Source organism: Scyliorhinus torazame, chromosome 7 (genome assembly GCF_047496885.1).
Source record: "Scyliorhinus torazame isolate Kashiwa2021f chromosome 7, sScyTor2.1, whole genome shotgun sequence".
NCBI classification, from domain to species: Eukaryota; Metazoa; Chordata; class Chondrichthyes; order Carcharhiniformes; family Scyliorhinidae; genus Scyliorhinus; species Scyliorhinus torazame.
Window position 1 is genome coordinate 251,267,027 of NC_092713.1, and position 18,280 is coordinate 251,285,306.

Consider the following 18,280-nt stretch of genomic DNA (forward strand, 5'->3'; position numbering starts at 1 on the left):
AAAGCACAATCTGGTTCTGCTATCCTCTACCATAAGATGTAGGAGCAGAAGCCAGCCAGTCAGCCCATCATGTCTGCTCCATTATTCAGTGAGATCCTGGCAGATCTGATATAATCCTCAACTCCACTTGCCCACCTTATCCCCATAACCCTTGATTTACCCTCCTGATTAAAAATCTGTCCATCTCGGACTTGAAAGTCTGAATGACCCAGCTTTTACAGCCCTCAGTGGTAAAGAATTCCACAGATTTATTAACCTCTGAGAGAAGAAATTCCTCTTCATCGCTGTTTTAGATGGGCAACCCCCTTACTCTTTGATGCGCTCTAGTCCTAGACTGTCCCACAAGAGGAAACATCCTTTCAGCATCTACCCTGTCAATCCCCTGTGAATCCTATATTTCTCAATAAGGGCTTCTGTTATTCGTCTTGACTCCAATGAGTACAGGCCCAACCTACTTAACCTTTCCTCATAAGAAAATCTCTCCATACCCGGATCAACCTCGTGAACCTTTTCTAGACTGCCTCCAATGCAAGTATATCTTAGATAAGGGGATCAAAACTGTTCACGGTATTCCAGGTGTAGTCTAACTAGTGCCTTGTATAGTTTTAGCAGGACTTCCCTAATTTTATACTCCATTCCCTTTGAAATAAAGGCCACTTTTCCATTTGCCTTCCCAATTATCTGCTGTACTTGCATGAATTTATGCATAAGGACCCACATCCCTTTGTACTGCAGTTTTCTGTGGCCTTTCTCCATTTAAATAATATTGACCTCTTTATTCTTCCAACCTAAGTGTATAACTTTCCCATTTTCCCATATTACATTCCCACATTATACTCCATCTGCCAGATTTTTGCCCATTCAAACTTGTCTATAACCCTCTGTAGACTGTCATCCTCACCACTATGTATGTGTATACTATTGTCAAGTCATTAATATATATTATAAATAATTGTGGTCCCAACATGGACCCTGTGACACTCTACTAGTTACAGGTTGCCATCCTGAATATGCGCCTCTCATCTCAACTCTCCTTTCTGCCTTCTATCAGTTATCCAATCCTCTATCCATGCTAATATACTACCCCAATACCATGGCTCTTATCATATTAAGTAGCCTTTTGTGTGGTACCTCATCAAATGCTTTTTGGAAATCCAAATATATTACATCGACCGGATCTCCTTTATCGATCCTGCTCATTTAACCTCCCAAGAATTCTAATAAATTTGATGGGCATGATTTCCCTTCATTAAGCCATGCTGACTCTGCTTGATTATGTATTTCTATGATCCTTTATAATGGACTCTGAACATTTTCCAATGAAAGGTTAAGCTAACTGGTCTTTAGTTACTTGTTTTTTGTCTCCCTCTTTTCTCCCTCTTTTCTTAAAAAATATTTTTATTCTCATTTTTCATATTTTCTCCCAAATTTACACCCACCAACAATAAACAATAATCAGTAACAAATATGTCAATCTCCATATCAATAACAACAATCCCATCCTCCCACAAACCCCAAACATTAGCCCACATGTTCACACAAACAAATGACAAAAAGGAATTAGGGATCACCCATAGTTGCCGTTAACACACACCGCCCCCCCCCCCTCCCCCCAACCCTCCCACCCACACGCCCCAACTAATGTTTGATGTTATCCAGTTCTTGAAAGTGCATAATGAATAATGCCCATGAATTGTAGAACCCCTCCATCCTTCCCCTCAGTTCAAACTTAACCTTCTCAAGAGTCAAGAATTCCAACAGGTCCCTCCGCCACGCCAGGGCACAGGGTGGAGAGGTTGCTCGCCAACATATATCAGGATCCGCCTTCGGGCGATCAATGAGGCAAAGGCTACAACATCTGCCTCCGCACCCGTTTCCAACCCTGGCTGGTCCGACACGCCGAATATGACCTCCTGGGGGCCCGGGTCCAGTTTCACGTGCACTACTTTAGAAATTATCCTAAAAACCTCCTTCCAGTAATCCTCTAGCTTTGGACAGGACCAAAACATATGAACATGATTAGCGGGGGTCCCCTCTCCCGCAACTTTCACACACATCTTCTACCCCTTCAAAGAATCGGCTCATCCTCGCCCTCATGAGGTGTGCTCTGTATACCACCTTCAACTGTATCTGCCCCAACCTCGCGCACAAGGTGGAGGCATTCACTCTCCGGAGCACCTCACACCAGAACCCCTCCTCCATCTCCTCTCCCAACTCTTCCTCCCACTTTGCTTTGATCCCTTCCAGTGGTGCCTTCTCCTCTTCCAAAATAGCTCCGGAAACCGCTGACACTATCCCCTTCTCCAGTCCCCCTGTCGTCAGCACCTCCTCCAGCAATGTGGAGGCCGGCTCCACCAGGAAGCTCTATCTCCTTTCTGGCAAAATCTCAAACCTGCATGTATCCAAACATTTCCCCCTGCTCCAGCCCATACTTCGCTTCCAGCTCCCTCAATCCTGCAAACCGACGCCTAAGAAACAAATCTTTTAGTGTCTTAATCCCCTTCTCCTCCCATTTCAGAAAATTTCCATCCCACCTCCCTGGCTCAAATCTATGGTTCCCCCGAATCGGCATTTCCCTTGACCCTGCTCCCAACCCGAAGTGTTGGCGAAACTGCCTCCAAATTCTCAATGAAGCTATTATTACCGGACTCCCTGAGTATTTCCCCAGGACTATCTGGAGCAGCGCTGTTGCTAGTGCTTTCAATCCCAACCCCCTGCACAAACTCTCCTCCATTCTGACCCACTGGGAATCAACCCCTCTGACCCAGCTCCGCACCTTCTCCACATTCGCCGCCCAGTAGTAATACATCAGGTTCGGAAGACCCAAACCCTCTGCCTGCCTTCCCCTCTGCAGCAGCACCTTTCTAACTCTGGCCACCTTCCCTCCCTATATGAACAAAGTAATCCTTCCCTCAATCTCTCTGTAAAAAGCCTTTGGCAGTGTGGTGGTATGTATTAGGGATAATAGGGTGCACCATGAATGCCGAGGAGCTATTGGAGGACAGATGCTGGGTCCCGATTGGATCTGCCGCCTACTGGGCTCCACCCAGATAGGCGGGGTATAAGAACCCGGTTTACTCCCCGCAGCTGCATTCTGTGACTGAGCTGCTGGGGAACAAGTCTGAACAAGTTTGCTCAATAAAGCCTCGATTGAAGTTCTCTACGTCTCGCCTCGTGTGTGATCGATGGTGCTACAGGCAGGAAAATCAGCAGGCATTGAAAAACAAACAGGAATCGCGGCAACACATTCACTTTAACCGCCTGTACCCGACCCCCGCCAGTGACAGAGAGAGACCATCCCACCTTGCCAGATCAGCTTTCACTCTCCCCACCAAACTTGAAATGTTGTACCTGCGGTGCCCCCCCCCCCGGGCAAACTGCACCCCCAGGTACCTAAAGTGAGTCCCTGCCCTACGGAATGGAAGCCCCTCCCACCCCCGGCCGAGACACCACAAAATACTCACTCTTGTCTAGATTTAGTTTATACCCCGAGAAAGACCCAAACACTCTAAGCAGCTCCAATATTTCCCCTATCGACACACTCTGTACCGACACGTATAACAGCAAGTCATCGGCATATAAGGACACCCTATGTACTATTTCTCCCCCCCCCCCCCCCCCTCCCCCGCTCTATTTCTTTCCATACCCCCAAACGTCTTAATGCGATGGCCAATGGCTCAATCGCGAGTGCAAACAGCAGGGGGGGGGCGGGGGGGGGGGACATAGGACATCCCTGCCTAGTCCCACGGTGGAGAGAAAAATATCTCGAGCTGATGTTGTTTGTGCGGACACTCGCCCTCGGCTCCTTATATAGTAGCTTTACCAGGTTCACAAATCTTGGTCCAATCCCAAACTGCTCCAGAACTGCCATCAAGTTCCCCCATTCTACCCGGTCTCCCTCCTTTTTTGAATAAAGGTGTTACATTGACAGTTTTCCAGTCTTCTTGAACTTTTCCAGAACTTAAAGATTCTTGGTGGATGCACTGGTAGTAATCTCCCACCTCTGTGGCGGCCACTTTAATATTGTGGGATGCAACCATCAGGTCCAGGGGACTTATTTCCCTTTAGCCCCGTTAGTTTCCTTAGTGATTGTTATTGTGGTGATATGCATCACTGTAAATATACAAGGGGTTTATGTAAATACACTACAACTAAGTAAACACTAGAGGGAGCACCAGAGACTTCATGACATCCAGACATACAGCTAATGAACACATAGACTAGGACACGACCAATGGGCAGTCAAGACACCCAGAGGTGACACTACCACAAGGGGGCATTACACAACCCATATATAAGGACAGGGCACACATGCTCTGTCTCTTTCCACAGGCAACACTTAGAGTAGGGCAGATCTGACTGGTTGGTTAGACCGAGTTACTATAGCAAGATTAGCAGGAGAGTCGAACTCATGGAGAACTGTGCTAATGGTTCAATAAATCACATTGAACTTACTTCAACGTCTGGAGTATCTTTTGGTCAAAGCTGCATCGAGTTGCAGCCTGTGTTATCCCAGAGTACATAACACAACAGTTATTGTATTTATTTCCTCCCTCCTTCTGCCCCTTTATTATTTAGTATTGCTGGAATGTTATTTGTGTCTTCTACTATGAAGACTGGCATGTTATTTCTGTCTTCCACTGTGAAGACTGATGCAAAGTATGGTGTTACTGATCCCGCTACTTCTACTGTTAACTTTTTAAAATTTGCTTTTTCTGTTTAATATGAAAAGCAGCTTGTTTTGCATTGAGTGTGCAGGTTATTTGAAACCCACATGGATAAATTTGGCACTTTGCCACCAAACGGCAAAATGTATTGTGGATTCTTCTGCTACCTGATCTCACAGGCATGTAGTTCTACACTGCTTTGTTTCATCAAAAATAAATAGTCATCCATTGAAATATTTAACTGAAAGCCTGTTTACCACATTTGCATTGATCCTATCAATTTGCAAGGAAACCCTTGCAAATATTTATAATAATGGAGAGCTCCTTTCCGAACTTCCAAAAGGTTATGTCTGCAACTGCAGCAGCAGTAGTAAGTCAACAAATATCGGAAAACATAGAATACAGAATTCATGAGACAATATGTTGATAAAGGACTTCCGGTGGAGGTCATGTATAATCGATCACACACAAAGTAGCTCCTGCCTGGAGATTTGGTTTTAGCCCTTCCTGCCCAATTAATAGGCTCTTGGATTGGAAAGTGTGTGGAATAAGTGGTGGGAATTGAATACGCTCCGAGGTGCAATGTCGTTGGGTTACTGCACCCAATAGAAGTCAAATAAGGTGATGGTGTTGAAGGTGGAGGGTCTGCGCTGTGCAGTTGCAGAAGGCATGGCGGTGCATCGTCGTCATCCACCCCATTGCCAGTGGAGCAATTGGTGGGGTTGATTAAAGGAAAACTTCAGCAGCATTGGCTAGAGATGCAGAACAATTGGTCAAAGGCAATTTGATGGGAGCACTTGCCCCTCTTTGCACTGCCATGGCAGAAGTGGCGATTCTGGGTGTGGTCTGCAGGGAGCTTAAAATAAAGGTGGACAACCAGGAGAAACGGTCCAGGCGGCAGAATCTACGCATTGTAGAGCCAGAGAAGGTGGAGGGAACGAGTGCCACGGTCTACGTTTCGAAAATGTTGGTGAAGCTGGTGGATGAGGGGGTCAGTGAGGAGGCCTCGGCAGTAGATTAGGTGTATTGATCGTTAAGGCAAAGGCTGAGAACTGGAGAGCCACCGAGGGCGGTGATGGTGAGAATTCACTGATTCCAGGTGAAGAAGCAGATCTTGAGGTGAGCGAGGATGGAGAGAGACTGTACATGGAAGGGCCATCATATCCAAATGTGCCAGGACATTGGTGCCGACCTAGCCAAGTAGTGGGCCGGCTTTAATCGGGCCAGGGCAGTACTCTATCGAAATAAAGTCTGCTTCGGCGTGCTGTACCCGGCCAAAGTTTGGGTGACTTTTAAGGGGAAGGAGTACAATGTTACGTTGCCTGAAGAGAGTCACAGCCTTATTAAAGTGCATGGTTTAGAGGAGGATTTATTGGGGGAATGCTCTTGATGTTTTGGGTTTGTTTTGAAATGGTTGTATAATGTTTACTAATGTTTTTTATTTTCACCTGTTAGTCTTGTTGGTATTTTACAACAGTTGAGTGGGGGGGGGGGGGGGGGGGCAGTTGGTGCCCTGGGTGTGTGTTTCCTGTTGGTTGGGGGAGGGTGTAGGTGGTGGTGGGGGGGGGGGGGGGGCGTGAGTCAGTGCTGGGGCCCTTCCAAAGGTTGGAGTTGGGTAGGCATTGTGAAGGGAGGGGCAGTTTGGATGATATGGGTGGTGCCCTTTGTTTTGGGCTTCAGATGGGAGTTGCCACGCTAGCAAGTATGCTACTGACAGAAGCAATCAAAAAATCAAAGAATTTACAATGCAGAAGGAGGTCATTCGGCCCATCAAGTCTGCACCAGCACTTGGAAAGAGCACCTTACATAAGCCGACGCCTCCACCCATCCCCGTAACCCAACAACCCCACCTAACCTTTGGACACAAAGGGGCAATTTTCCTAATCCACCTAGCCTGCACATCTTTGGACTGTGGGAGGAAATCAGAGCGCAGGAGGAAACCCACGCAGACACTGGGAGAAAGTGTAAACTCCACACAGGCAGTCACCCGAGGCCGGAATTGAACCCAGGACCCTGGAACTGTGAGGCAGCAGTGCTAACCACTGTGCCACCATGACGTGTGGGGGAGAGGGCTGCGTCAGAGCCACCCTCGTGGGTGCGGTGAGATTGGTCAGGGGGAGGATTCTGGTGAAGCAGTTGTGGCAGATAGTTTATTGGGTGATGGCAGGGTAGAGGGGAGCTGATCGCCATTTTGAGTTGGCTTGGACAAAGGAAAATTGGGCAGAGACGGTTTTGTGATGTATTGGGATGGTGGATTCAAATTGAGGGAGGGTGGGTGGGTGGGTGAGGATAGTGACTTAGAATGTGCAGGGGTTGAATGGGCCGTTGAAGTGTTCTAGGGTATTTGTACATTTGAAAAGTTTGAAGGCGGAGGTGGTATTTCTTCAGGAGATACACTTGCAGATTATGGATCAAGTGAGGTTTGAAAGGGGTGGGTGGGTCAGACTTTCCATTCGGCATTTAATTCCAAGTTGAGAGGGGTTGCTATTCTATTTAGTAAGTGAGTGACATTTCTGACGGCTGGGGCGGTGCGGGATGTAGGGGGTTCGGTTTTTGTAATGGTCAGTGGGGTTTCGGAGGGGGCTCCGGTAGTGCTGGTAAATGTTTATACACCTAATTGAGACAACGGGGAAACTGTTAAGTGAATGATGGCAGCATAAATTGGTGGGGGGTGTTTAACTGTGTTGGATCCTCAGTTGGACTAATCAAGCCCAAGGACACTAGTTAGGTCGGGAATGGCAAAGGAACTAGGGGTGCTTATGCTCCAGATTGGGGGGGATGGGGTGGATCCTTCCTACTTCTCGCATGTGCATCGTGTGTACTCCCATATAGATTTTTCTGTGGTGGGCAATTCTGTGGCTATGGCTGAGGAGAAGGCATTTGTTCGGGTAGAATGGAGGTATTTGTTCGAGGTTTTGGGGAGGTTCAGGTGTAGGCCCACATTTATTTTGGGCGAGAAGTTATATGCGGCCCCAGAACTAATGAGGACAAATTCAATTAGCTCGGGAGATTTCTGGCTATATCGGGGTGCTCATTATCCCCACTTCTCTTCGCACTGGATATTGAGCCTTTGGCTATTGCACTCCAGGCGTCAGGGAAGTACTTGGGTATTATAAGGGGAGGCAGGGAGCATGAGTGTCTCGTTGTATGGAAATTACTTGTTGCTGTATATTTCCAATCTGTTGGAATGTATCAATAGAATTATGGGGGCTGTTTGGAAACATTTGGAGCTTTTTTGGGCTATAAATTGAATGTGACCAAAGGTGAAGTGTTTCTGGTGAATGCCCTAGAGAGAGGGGCAGATCTGAGTGCCCTGCTGTTTAAGCTGACTAGGAGTAAGTTCAGGTATTTAGATTTTCAGGTGGTTCATGATCTGGCTACTATGTATAAATAGAATCTGGCTGGCTTGGTGGAGGGGGTGAAAGGGGATCTGAAGAGGTGGAATGCCCTCTCACTTTCATGAGCAGGGTGGGTGCAGATGGATAAGATGATCGTCCTGCTGAGATTTCTGTCTGTGTTTCAGTTCTTCCCAATGTTCCTGCCAAAGGGGTTCTTTGGTACAGTGGACAGGTTCATCTTGGTTTTTGCATGGACTGGTTCGGTGGCTGTTTTTACAAAGGAGGTGGGGGGCTATCGCTCCCGAATCGGTTGTGTTATTACTTGGTGGCGAATGTGGAGAAGATCCGGCAGTGGTGGGGTGAAGACTAGGCAGGTGAGGCATCGTGTGAGAGGGTAAGTCTAAAGGCTTTGGCTACGGCCTTGCTTCCGTTTGCCCCAGGGAGATATACGGTGAGTCTGGTGGTGGCTTCATCCCCAAAGGTCTGGAACCAGTTGAGGTGGTATTTTAGCATGGGAGGTATGTCGGTGCTGGCTCCTATCTGAGAATCACCGGTTCACCCCAGAGGGATGGATGTGACATATAGACCGTGGCATAGGGAAGGGGTGGAGCGGAACGGATGAGGAATTTGTTTGTGGAAGGAAGGTTTGCAAGCTTGGGGCTGTTGCAGGAGAAATGAGTTGCTGAGGTTGGGCGGTAGGTGGGGATAGAAAGAGTTCAGATGTACACAGTTGCAACCGAGGGCACCTCCCTTCTTGTTAGAGCACACTCCGGACAGGTTGGTTTCGCTAGATGAGCTGGGGGATGGGCAGATCGAAGACCTCTATGGGTGGCTGCTGGGCTCAGGGAAAGCACCAATCGAGGAGGTAAAGCAGAAGTGGGAGGAGGAGTTGGGAAGGGGAGTGTGGAGTGAGATTATGCACCATGTAAAAGCAACATCGTCCTGTGCCAGGATGAGCTTGGTACAGTTCAAAGTGATGCATAGGGCCCATACGACGAGGGTGTGGATGACTGGGTTCTTTGCAGAGATGGTGGATAACTGCAAGAGATGTGGAGAGGGGCTGGCAAATCATACCCACATGTTTTGGTCATGCCCACGATTTGTGGGGTTCTGGGGCTGATATTTGAAACATTATTGAAAATTGTGGGGGTGGAGATGTCGCTGGGACCGCTGGTGCTGATCTTTGGGGTGTCGGAGCTGTTGGAGCGGAAGGGGGCTGATGGAGTGGCTTTTGACACTCCTCGCCCGGCGGCGAATTCTACTGAGTGGAGATCGGTAGAGCCACAGTGCGTCTCGGCGAGGCTGGAGGATGTAGCAGAATTCCTTAAGCTGGAAAAGATTAATGTTGTCTTTTGTGGCTCCGGGGGGGGGGGGTGTTTCTGGGCAAGATGGAGGTTATTCTTGTCCCTATTTGAGGAGCTGTTCATTGTCAGCTGGGAGGGGGTTGTTAAGGGGATAAAATGTCAAACTGTGGGGAGCATGTTGTGTTTTTGAATGATTGTGCTCATGTTTATGTGTGTCCTAGTTTGAATAAAAATATATTTTTTAAATGTCCATAAACGTATCTGACTTCATGGTTTTGAAAACCTGTGAAATTATGAGTAAGGACATAGGCAATGGTTTAATTTTTTAATACTTTTGTGTTTTGGTCGGTGTACAAGGTTTTTGCACTCTTCTAAGTGTTCTGTTTAATGTTTCTTTAACAGTGAATTCTGTTTGCTTCTCATTACTATTAGAAGTATTACTCAAATTAATTTCAGTCAGGATGTGGAGTCATAGCACATGAGGCTGTTTAGCCTATTGTGCCTGTGTCCAGTCTTTGAAAGATCTATTCACTCTTTCCCCAGTAACAGTGTCAAATATTTCCTTTTCAAGTATATATCTAATTCCCGTGCACAGACATTAGGTGTAGTATAAATATTGTATTTCCCTTCCAGTGCATCATTAATCTAACTTAGCTTCTTACTAAATAAAAACAGAAAATGCTGGATAAACCCAGCAGGTCTGGCAGCATGTGTGGAGATGTCATGGACACATGTTAATGGTGCCATTGAGCATTGAAGAGTGCTAATAATGACACAAAGGTAAAAATAGTGGAATGTGTTATTAGGAGAACAAAGGTCCGTGCTCAGTGAAAGCAAAACTGAACAAGGGACAGATGGCCACGTGTGGGGGGGGGGGGGGGGGGGTTGTGTTGGGGCAAGGCAAAGGGAACCTTGGGCAAAATGTCAAATAAGACTATAATAACACATTTTAACATTCCCAATTTATATATAGGATTAATAATTCACTTGGGAAAGGGATTAAAGTTTGAGGCTGCTTTGTAAATTATTCATGGTGAATATATTGTGTTGTGATAACTTCACTCCTGGTCAGCCACCAGGCCCTGCCACCACTTGAGGCATTTTCTTCTAAATAGCTACTTCCATCCTTCAAATATTGAAAATGTGCCCCATCTAAGGCAATTGGTAATACCAAATTGTTGTCAATTTTTAATTTATATTTCGTCCTTTGCAAACAATGCCTTCATAAAATGTTACATTTGTTCTTCTGGCATTGCTTTCTCTTTCGAAATATATCCTTGTCCAATTCGAACAACAATCACTGCCTTTCCATCAAAACTACTTACAATTAAGGTGGCACAGTGTTTCACACTGCTGCCTCACGGCGCCGAGGACCCGGGTTCGATCGGTCCCGGGTCACTGTCCGTGTGGAGTTTGCGCATTCACCCCCACAACCAAAAGATGTGGAGGGTAGGTGGATTGGCCACGCTAAATTGCCCCTTAATTGGGATTTGTTTTTTAACTACTTACAATTTGTTTTCTTTCTCTCCGTTTTCTGTTCAAAATCGAAGTTCACCATTCGTAAATGAGAAAAATATATTTGGTGTACAAAAATCCAAATACACAGACTCATTGATTATCCTATGAACCCCTGTAGACCGTATTCAATCACGCTGGGGAGAAGCCATTCACCTGCTTCAAGTGTTGGAAGGGATTCACTAGTTTCTCTTACTTGCAGAAACTTTTGCATCCTCCCTCCCTAATGTTCATGCTTCGTCGTCATTCCACCAAACAATTACTTCATCGGTGAGATAAAATCATATCACCAGCAACTGATTGTTTCTCTGCCTTTGTATTAAGCACAGATCTTTGCATATGTTGATCAATAGCTAGAATAGATGTCATTATCGTACAAATTATTGTCCTGTTTTCAAACTGTTTTAGAACTGACGAGCCTTCAATTTGAAGGTCAAATCCTACATTAAAAATGGATTTAAGGGTTTTAAATAAAAACTGATTCCAAAAACCATCAACACTAGCAGATTTATTTTTATTTTGCCATTTCTGTCTAATAATCACATTTAATATAGCCAAGTCCACCTGAAGTATAGAGTACTGAAAAGGAGGTTGTGAATATCTCTGAAGCAACATTAAATGGACCATGTGGTGTTTGTATTCTTAACAAGTGAAAGCAGAGATTGAGATGTGGATATCAGCTTGGAGAATTATTTTAGAATGCAAAATTTTGATTTCATTTAATGCTCAATGTAAGTTTTTGTGTAAATTTGAAGGCTTTAGAATAGAATCCCTACCGTGCAGAAAGAGGCCATTCGGCCCACCGATTCTACACCAGCCCTTGCTCCGATAGAGCACCGTACTTAGGCCCAATCGCCCGCTCCTATCCTGTAACCCCACCTAACTATTTTGGGGGGCAATATTAGCATGACTAATCTACCTATCCAGCACATCATTAGACCGTAGGAGGAAACCGGAGAACCTGGAGAAAACTCGCGCAGGCACTGGGAGAATGTGCAAAAGAATCAGCAGGATAAATTAGAATGAAAATGAGAAAATCCTTATATTTGTGGAATGAAAAGTCGGTAGCCAGTGAGTAGAATTGGAATTTGCAACTGTCATGTAATGAAATGAAATGAAAATCGCTTATTGTCACAAGTAGGTTTCAAATGAAGTTGCTGTGAAAAGCCCCGAGTCACCACATTCCGGCGCCTGTTCGGAGAAGCTGGTATGGGAATTGAACCGTGCTGCTGGCCTGCCTTGGACTGCTTTCAAAGCCAGCGATTTAGCCCTGTGCTAAACCAGCCCCTAATGATATGTATATTGACTGGAATGTAAAGAGTTAACAAATTCATTATGATTCTTACTACTAGAGGGACCCACAGAACGGTCATATAAATATCATGTGATTAGGGGAATCTGGGATTAGATTAGAAAATGATTTAGAAGTTAAGAGTGAGCTGGATAAAATAGGCAGGCACAGAACAGTTGTATACTTGAGAGCTCTGTAAGTTAGAAATAGCATGATTTTTTTAAAATTTAGAGTACCCAATTCATTTTTTCCAATTAAGGGGCAATTTAGCGTGGCCAATCCACCTACCCTGCACATCATTTGGGTTGTGGGGGTGAAACCCACGCAAACACAGGGAGAATGTGCAAACTCCACACGGACAGTGACTGAGAGCGGGATCGAACCTGGGACCTCGGCGCCGTGAGGCAGAAGTGCTAACCACAGCGCCACCGTACTGCCCAGAAATAGCATGGTTTTATACAATAACCTTCCACTTTAAGAATGTGAACAAATCATAATTAGTAGTGTGATATGTTTTGTTTGTTAACAAAGCTTTGTGTTCTTTATTCAACACTACGCATCCGAGCCACCCAGGTAAAGCAGAATAGAGAATACAACATGTCATTACTCCAGTTTATCATTATTTGCCAGTTTTCGGACAAATTAGGAACACTTGTTTGACAAAAGTCCTTGTCAAGTTGCACTAAACCCGAATAATATAAAAACAAAATACTGTAGATGCTGGAAATTTGAAATAAAAACAGGAAGTGATTGGAAAAACTAAACCGGTCTGGCAGCATCTGTGGAGAGGGAAACTTAGTTAACGTTTCGAGTCCATATGACTCTTCTCTGGAAGAGATGTGATGGGTTTTATGCTGTTGATTTGTGGAGGGTGGTGGGGGTGAGTACAACAAAAGGGAAGGTCATGAATAAGTTAGAGGGCAGGAGACATTAAAGGACAAAGATGTCATGGAACAAAAGGCAAATGCAGTGGTAATGGTTACAGTAAAGCAACAAGACGTTGGTCCGGCGTAAGTGTTAATGGAAGAATATATTGGAATTCTGTCAGAAGCAAACACATGAAAACAAGATACAAACTGGCTCCCTCTAACGTATCCCTGACCCTAATCTCCTTTTTTAACGGGCCTAAAACAAATTGCTTTTCTACCTCTCTTCAGTTCCAAAGAAGAGGAATATTGAAGTCAACGTGGTTCCTTGCTCCCCCGATGCTGCCAGACCTGCTGATTTTTTTTTCTACGCTTGTCTTTTTTAAAATTAACTGTGCTTGAGATTCTATTCATTGTCTTTGTTTACTACATCTCCTTCTTCCGAACATAAATTCTGCCTTTTCTGGAGAAACATAAATGAAATTTCATCCAGAGTAATATATTTTACCAAGTAATTGTAGGTGTCACTTCACATAACTTCACATTATTTCACCAAATATGATGCAATGTTTAAATGAATAGTGCTGTATTATACCAAAGTATAGATTGTATGCATGTAAAACAAATAAATTAGAAAGAGCTATGAAACTAATCTAATCTTTTGGGTCCAAAGAACAGAAACTTTGAGCTTTGACTCCCTTTTAGTCCAGATATTAGTCACGTTCTTACCTTCGAGCCAGCATTTTACAATGTAATAAATTCAAATTGACTACAGTTTTGTCTTAAAATTACAACTAATGTTAATCAAAACAGGAGCAGACTGCAGCTACTTTTCACTTTAAAAAAAAAAAAAAAGACTGAATAAGCATCTCTAAAACTCATGGTCTGTATGTTCAAAAATAACCCAGAAGGAATATAAGAAACCTAATTTATCAGTAGAATCATAAAATCCTCTTCTTCGACGATCACATTCTTATGATTGTCCATCTAAGAAACTCCGTGTCACTGGTCTGTGGATCCTTGCGTGGATGATGAGCATGGTCCTAGAGACACATCTCCAAACGCATGCTTGGCAGGTGTTTCTGGGAGCTGGGATTGGTCATTGGACTCGATCGGTGGTATTCCTTTCTCCGGCTCCTTTTCTGGACTTATAATAATAATCTTTATTATCACAAGTAGGCTTACATTGACACTGCAATGATGTTTCTGTGAAAAGCCCCTAGTCGCCTGTTCGGGTACAGGGAGAGAGAATTAGCTCACTGGGCTAAATCGCTGGCTTTTAAAGCAGACCAAGGCAGGCCAGCAGCACGGTTCAATTCCCGTACCAGCCTCCCCGAACAGGCACCGGAATGTGGTGACGAGGGGCTTTGCACGGTAACTTTGTTGAAGCCTACTCGTGACAATAAGCGATTTTCATTTCATTTAATTTCAATTCAGAATGTCCAAATTACCTAACAGCATGTCTTTCAGGGCTTTGTGGGAGGAAACCCCCGCAGATACCTAACCTGCACATCTTTGGACTGTGGGAGGAAACCGGAGCACCCGGAGGAAACCCACGCACACACGGGGAGGATGTGCAGACTCCGCACAGACAGTGACCCAAGCAGGGAATCGAACCTTGGACTCTGCCACTGCGAAGCAACAGTGCTACCGTGCTTCCCTGACTTCCTCTTGCCGTCCAATGTTCTGGAAGAATTTATGTCCTTTCAATCAGGAGGTTCCTCTGAGCAAGGGTCTCCCATGCACTGACAGCTATATTACATTTCTTGAGGTAAGCCTTCAGGGTATCTCTGAAGCACCTCCTTTGTCCTCCTCTTGTTCAGGAACCTTCCTTGAGCTGGGCGAAGATGCTTTGCATTGGCAGTCGGGACTCTGGTATCCTAAGAACGTGGCCAGCACAGCAGAGTTGGTTTTGGATTATCTTGGCCTCAATGCTCTTGGCCCTTTTCAAGGACCCACTAGTGATGTTGGTGCCGTTTTCTTCTTGGATTTTAACAAGTTGAGGCTGAAGCTTTTCTGTCCATCCTGTAGACGATGTCCACTCTACTTTGAAACTTGTTCTTGACAAAAGGATGGTGGCGATGAAGATGGTGAAAAGGGTGGAGGCGATGACACATCCCTGCTTAACTCCAGTCTTAATCGGGGAGGTTGCTGTCTTATTTCCATCAGTCAGGACTGTCACTGACATATTATGGTGGAGGAGTTGGAGGAAGTTGATGAATCTCTGGACAGCCAGCCTTTGACGGGGTCTTCCATAGCACTTCCCGACTGACTGAGTCAAAAGCCTTGGTCAGATCGATAAAGGCCATGTGGAGTGGTTGATGTTACTCCTGGCATTTCTCTTGGAAGTTGTCGAGCAGTGAAAATCATGTCCATTGTTCCACAGTTTGGTCGGAAGCCACACTGGCTTTCTGAAAGGATTTCTTCAGAGACTGGGAGAAAGCGACTAGCGAGAATTTGCAGCAGTCACTACAATTTGTCTTTAAAATTGCAATTAATGTTAATCAAAGCATGGGAGCACATTGTAGCTATTTTTCACATTTTAAAATAACTGATTAATCATAGAATTTACAGTGCAGAAGGAGGCCATTCCGCCCATAGAGTCTGCACCGGCTCTTGGAAAGAGCACCCTACCCACGGTGGAAACCTCCACCCTATCCACATAACCCAGTAACCCCACCCAACACCAAGGGCAATTTTGGACACTAAGGGCAATTTATCACGACCAATCCACCTAACCTGCACATCTTTAGACTGTGGGAGGAAACCGGAGCACCCGGAGGAAACCCACGCACACACTGGGAGGATGTGCACAGACAGTGACCCAAGCCGGAATCGAACCTGGGACCCTGGAGCTGTGAAGCAATTGTGCTATCTACAATGCTACCGTGCTGCCCACGATATTAAGCATCTATAAAACTCGTGTTCTGCATGTTCAAAAATAATCCAGAAGGAATATAAGTAATTATGGGTAAAATCATAAAATCTCATAGCTCAGCCAGAGTCTTTGGAACCACCCAGTGACCTCTGACCGAGTTGTCCATTTAGTACCTTTTCAGTGTTCCCCTCCCCCTCCTCGTAAGTTTTAACTTTTTTCAAATAACTTTTGACAGAGAAGTAAATTTCCTTGCTCCCTGGCTGGAAATATTATTTTTTATTGGTCTCCTCACCATTCCCTCAATTTTGAGCATCTCTATCCGATCTCTGATGACCACCTTTAGATTTAATGAAGAAATCAATGGTTTCCCTAGCTGCTTCTCATAACAAAAACCTGATATTCCTATTAACCAAATCGCTCTGCACTCTATCCCTGGGCTTTGATATCTTTAGAAAAGCCCCTAAATTAATACCAGTTTGCAACTCTGCTTAACAATGATTTAAAGTTCACCGTTACCTCTTCACTATTATACAGAACAAGCCTATTTAATAAAACCCACGTCCCACGTTTCCTTTCTTTTCACATAGCTCTTATTATGCATCTGAACTCCAGTCTTGGTTGCTGCGCTGGTGGGGGGTATATATCCTCTTCTCCTTCCTCCCAAAATATTTCCCCTCTTTGAGGCTTTTCTTATTAAATTCAACTGATGTGCATCTGTCCAATCTACTAACCTATAGATTTTGTTTTTGCCTGACACCACTTGTCCTCGTAGTTAACCATATTTTTGCTGTCTTGAATTTTTGGCATTGTTTCACTCTACCAAAGTCAAGATTAATGTGTGTATACCTTTATTATAAAATTTATTTTTTTATAAATTTAGTGTACCCAATCAATTTTTTTCCAATTTAAGGGGCAATTCAGTGTGTTCAATCCACCTACCTTGCACATCTTTGTGTTGTGGGGGGCGAAACCCATGCAAACACGGGGAGAATGTGCAAACTCCGCACGGACAGTGACCCAGAGCTGGGATCGAACCTGGGACCTTGGCGCCGTGAGGCAGCAGGGCTAACCCATTATGCCACCATGCTGCCCTTGTAAAGTTTATTTTTTGATGTTCATGGCATTGTACAAGTGGAGTCAAAGCCTAATTTAAATGAAATGGGATTAGAGAGTGCTCTATAAACTTCAGAAACTGCTATCAAAAGAATATATTTCCTTGTACTAATGTTCGTTTTGAATCCACTAGTATCTCCCATTTTATTCCATTGGAAAAGATGCACCTTCTTGTGATCTCAAGTATTAGCAATTTAAAAGATGCAAATACGGTTTTTGCCCATTAAAGTGACTGTATTAATAAGTTAAATTTTAAAAACAAATAAAGCAGAATGGTACAGAGAAGTTAAAGGGGTGAGGCAGATAAAAGCAGAAAATACATTATAATGTAGTACAGGATGACAAAAGACAAACCGATCAAATTCTCAGATTCACCCCTACAACTGCATCTGACTTTGTACATAGTTTAACAATGAGCCTGAGGTCATTGCTGATCACATCCCTCATCCCACCAGTCTGAACAGACAAGGCAAAACTTGCATCTATATTGTGCCGTTCGCATCCTCGGGGCATGCCAGCACATTTTACAACCAATTCATTAATTTTGACGTATGATCAGTTGCTCTGCCTTGACGGTGGTGGGTTGAGGGATAAATATTGACAAGTATGCCCTCATCTGTTCTTCTTATAACGGTATGGGACCATTTTAAGTCCACATGACTAAGAGGACGGTGCCTCAGTTAAAATTCTGATTGAGAAATAACACTTTTTCTTAATTTCTGTACTGGTGTAAGCCATTATTGTGCTCCAGTTCTATTTGGCACACTCCACAAGGCTTGCATATCCCATGGTGTGCATGGATGAAACCTTTTTGTGTATTTTGCAAACTTCATTCGTTTGGAACTATAGTCATCCTGGTTGCTGCTGTTGCATCCTTGAGAGTCTTGCGCCAACGTTATTACAATGTACCAAACCAGTCAAATGACTGAGAGATTACTGACTTTAAAATAGCACATATACCTGCTAAAGGGTTGATAGCTGCTCTGCAGCACCATTTCCCCCAACACTTAAATAACACAAAATTGGGAACCAAAATGTAATTAGTAAATGAAGTCTGCAAATTATTTCATTTGAACATGGCTGTTACACTGAATTTGCAGCACAGAAACTGGTCATTTGGCCCAACTGGTCTATGTCATTGTTCATATATAAAACATTTACATGAACTGCCTCCCACTCTTTACTTCAACTCATCCTATTGATCTCTTTATTCTTTTTCCCCTTGAGTACTAACTGTCCCATAGATAGATCTATTTACTTCAATCAATCCATGTGAAGAGTGCATTCCCCTCTCTCACCATGCTTTTG

The 18,280-nt window shown here is 44.4% G+C and overlaps 1 long non-coding RNA gene across 1 annotated transcript in view; it reads left to right on the forward strand.

Moving 5' to 3' along the window:
• LOC140426944 (uncharacterized) overlaps positions 1-18,280 on the forward strand; it is a 31,196-nt gene that overhangs the window by 9,931 nt on the left and 2,985 nt on the right. The gene's annotated exons all lie outside the window — the stretch shown is intronic.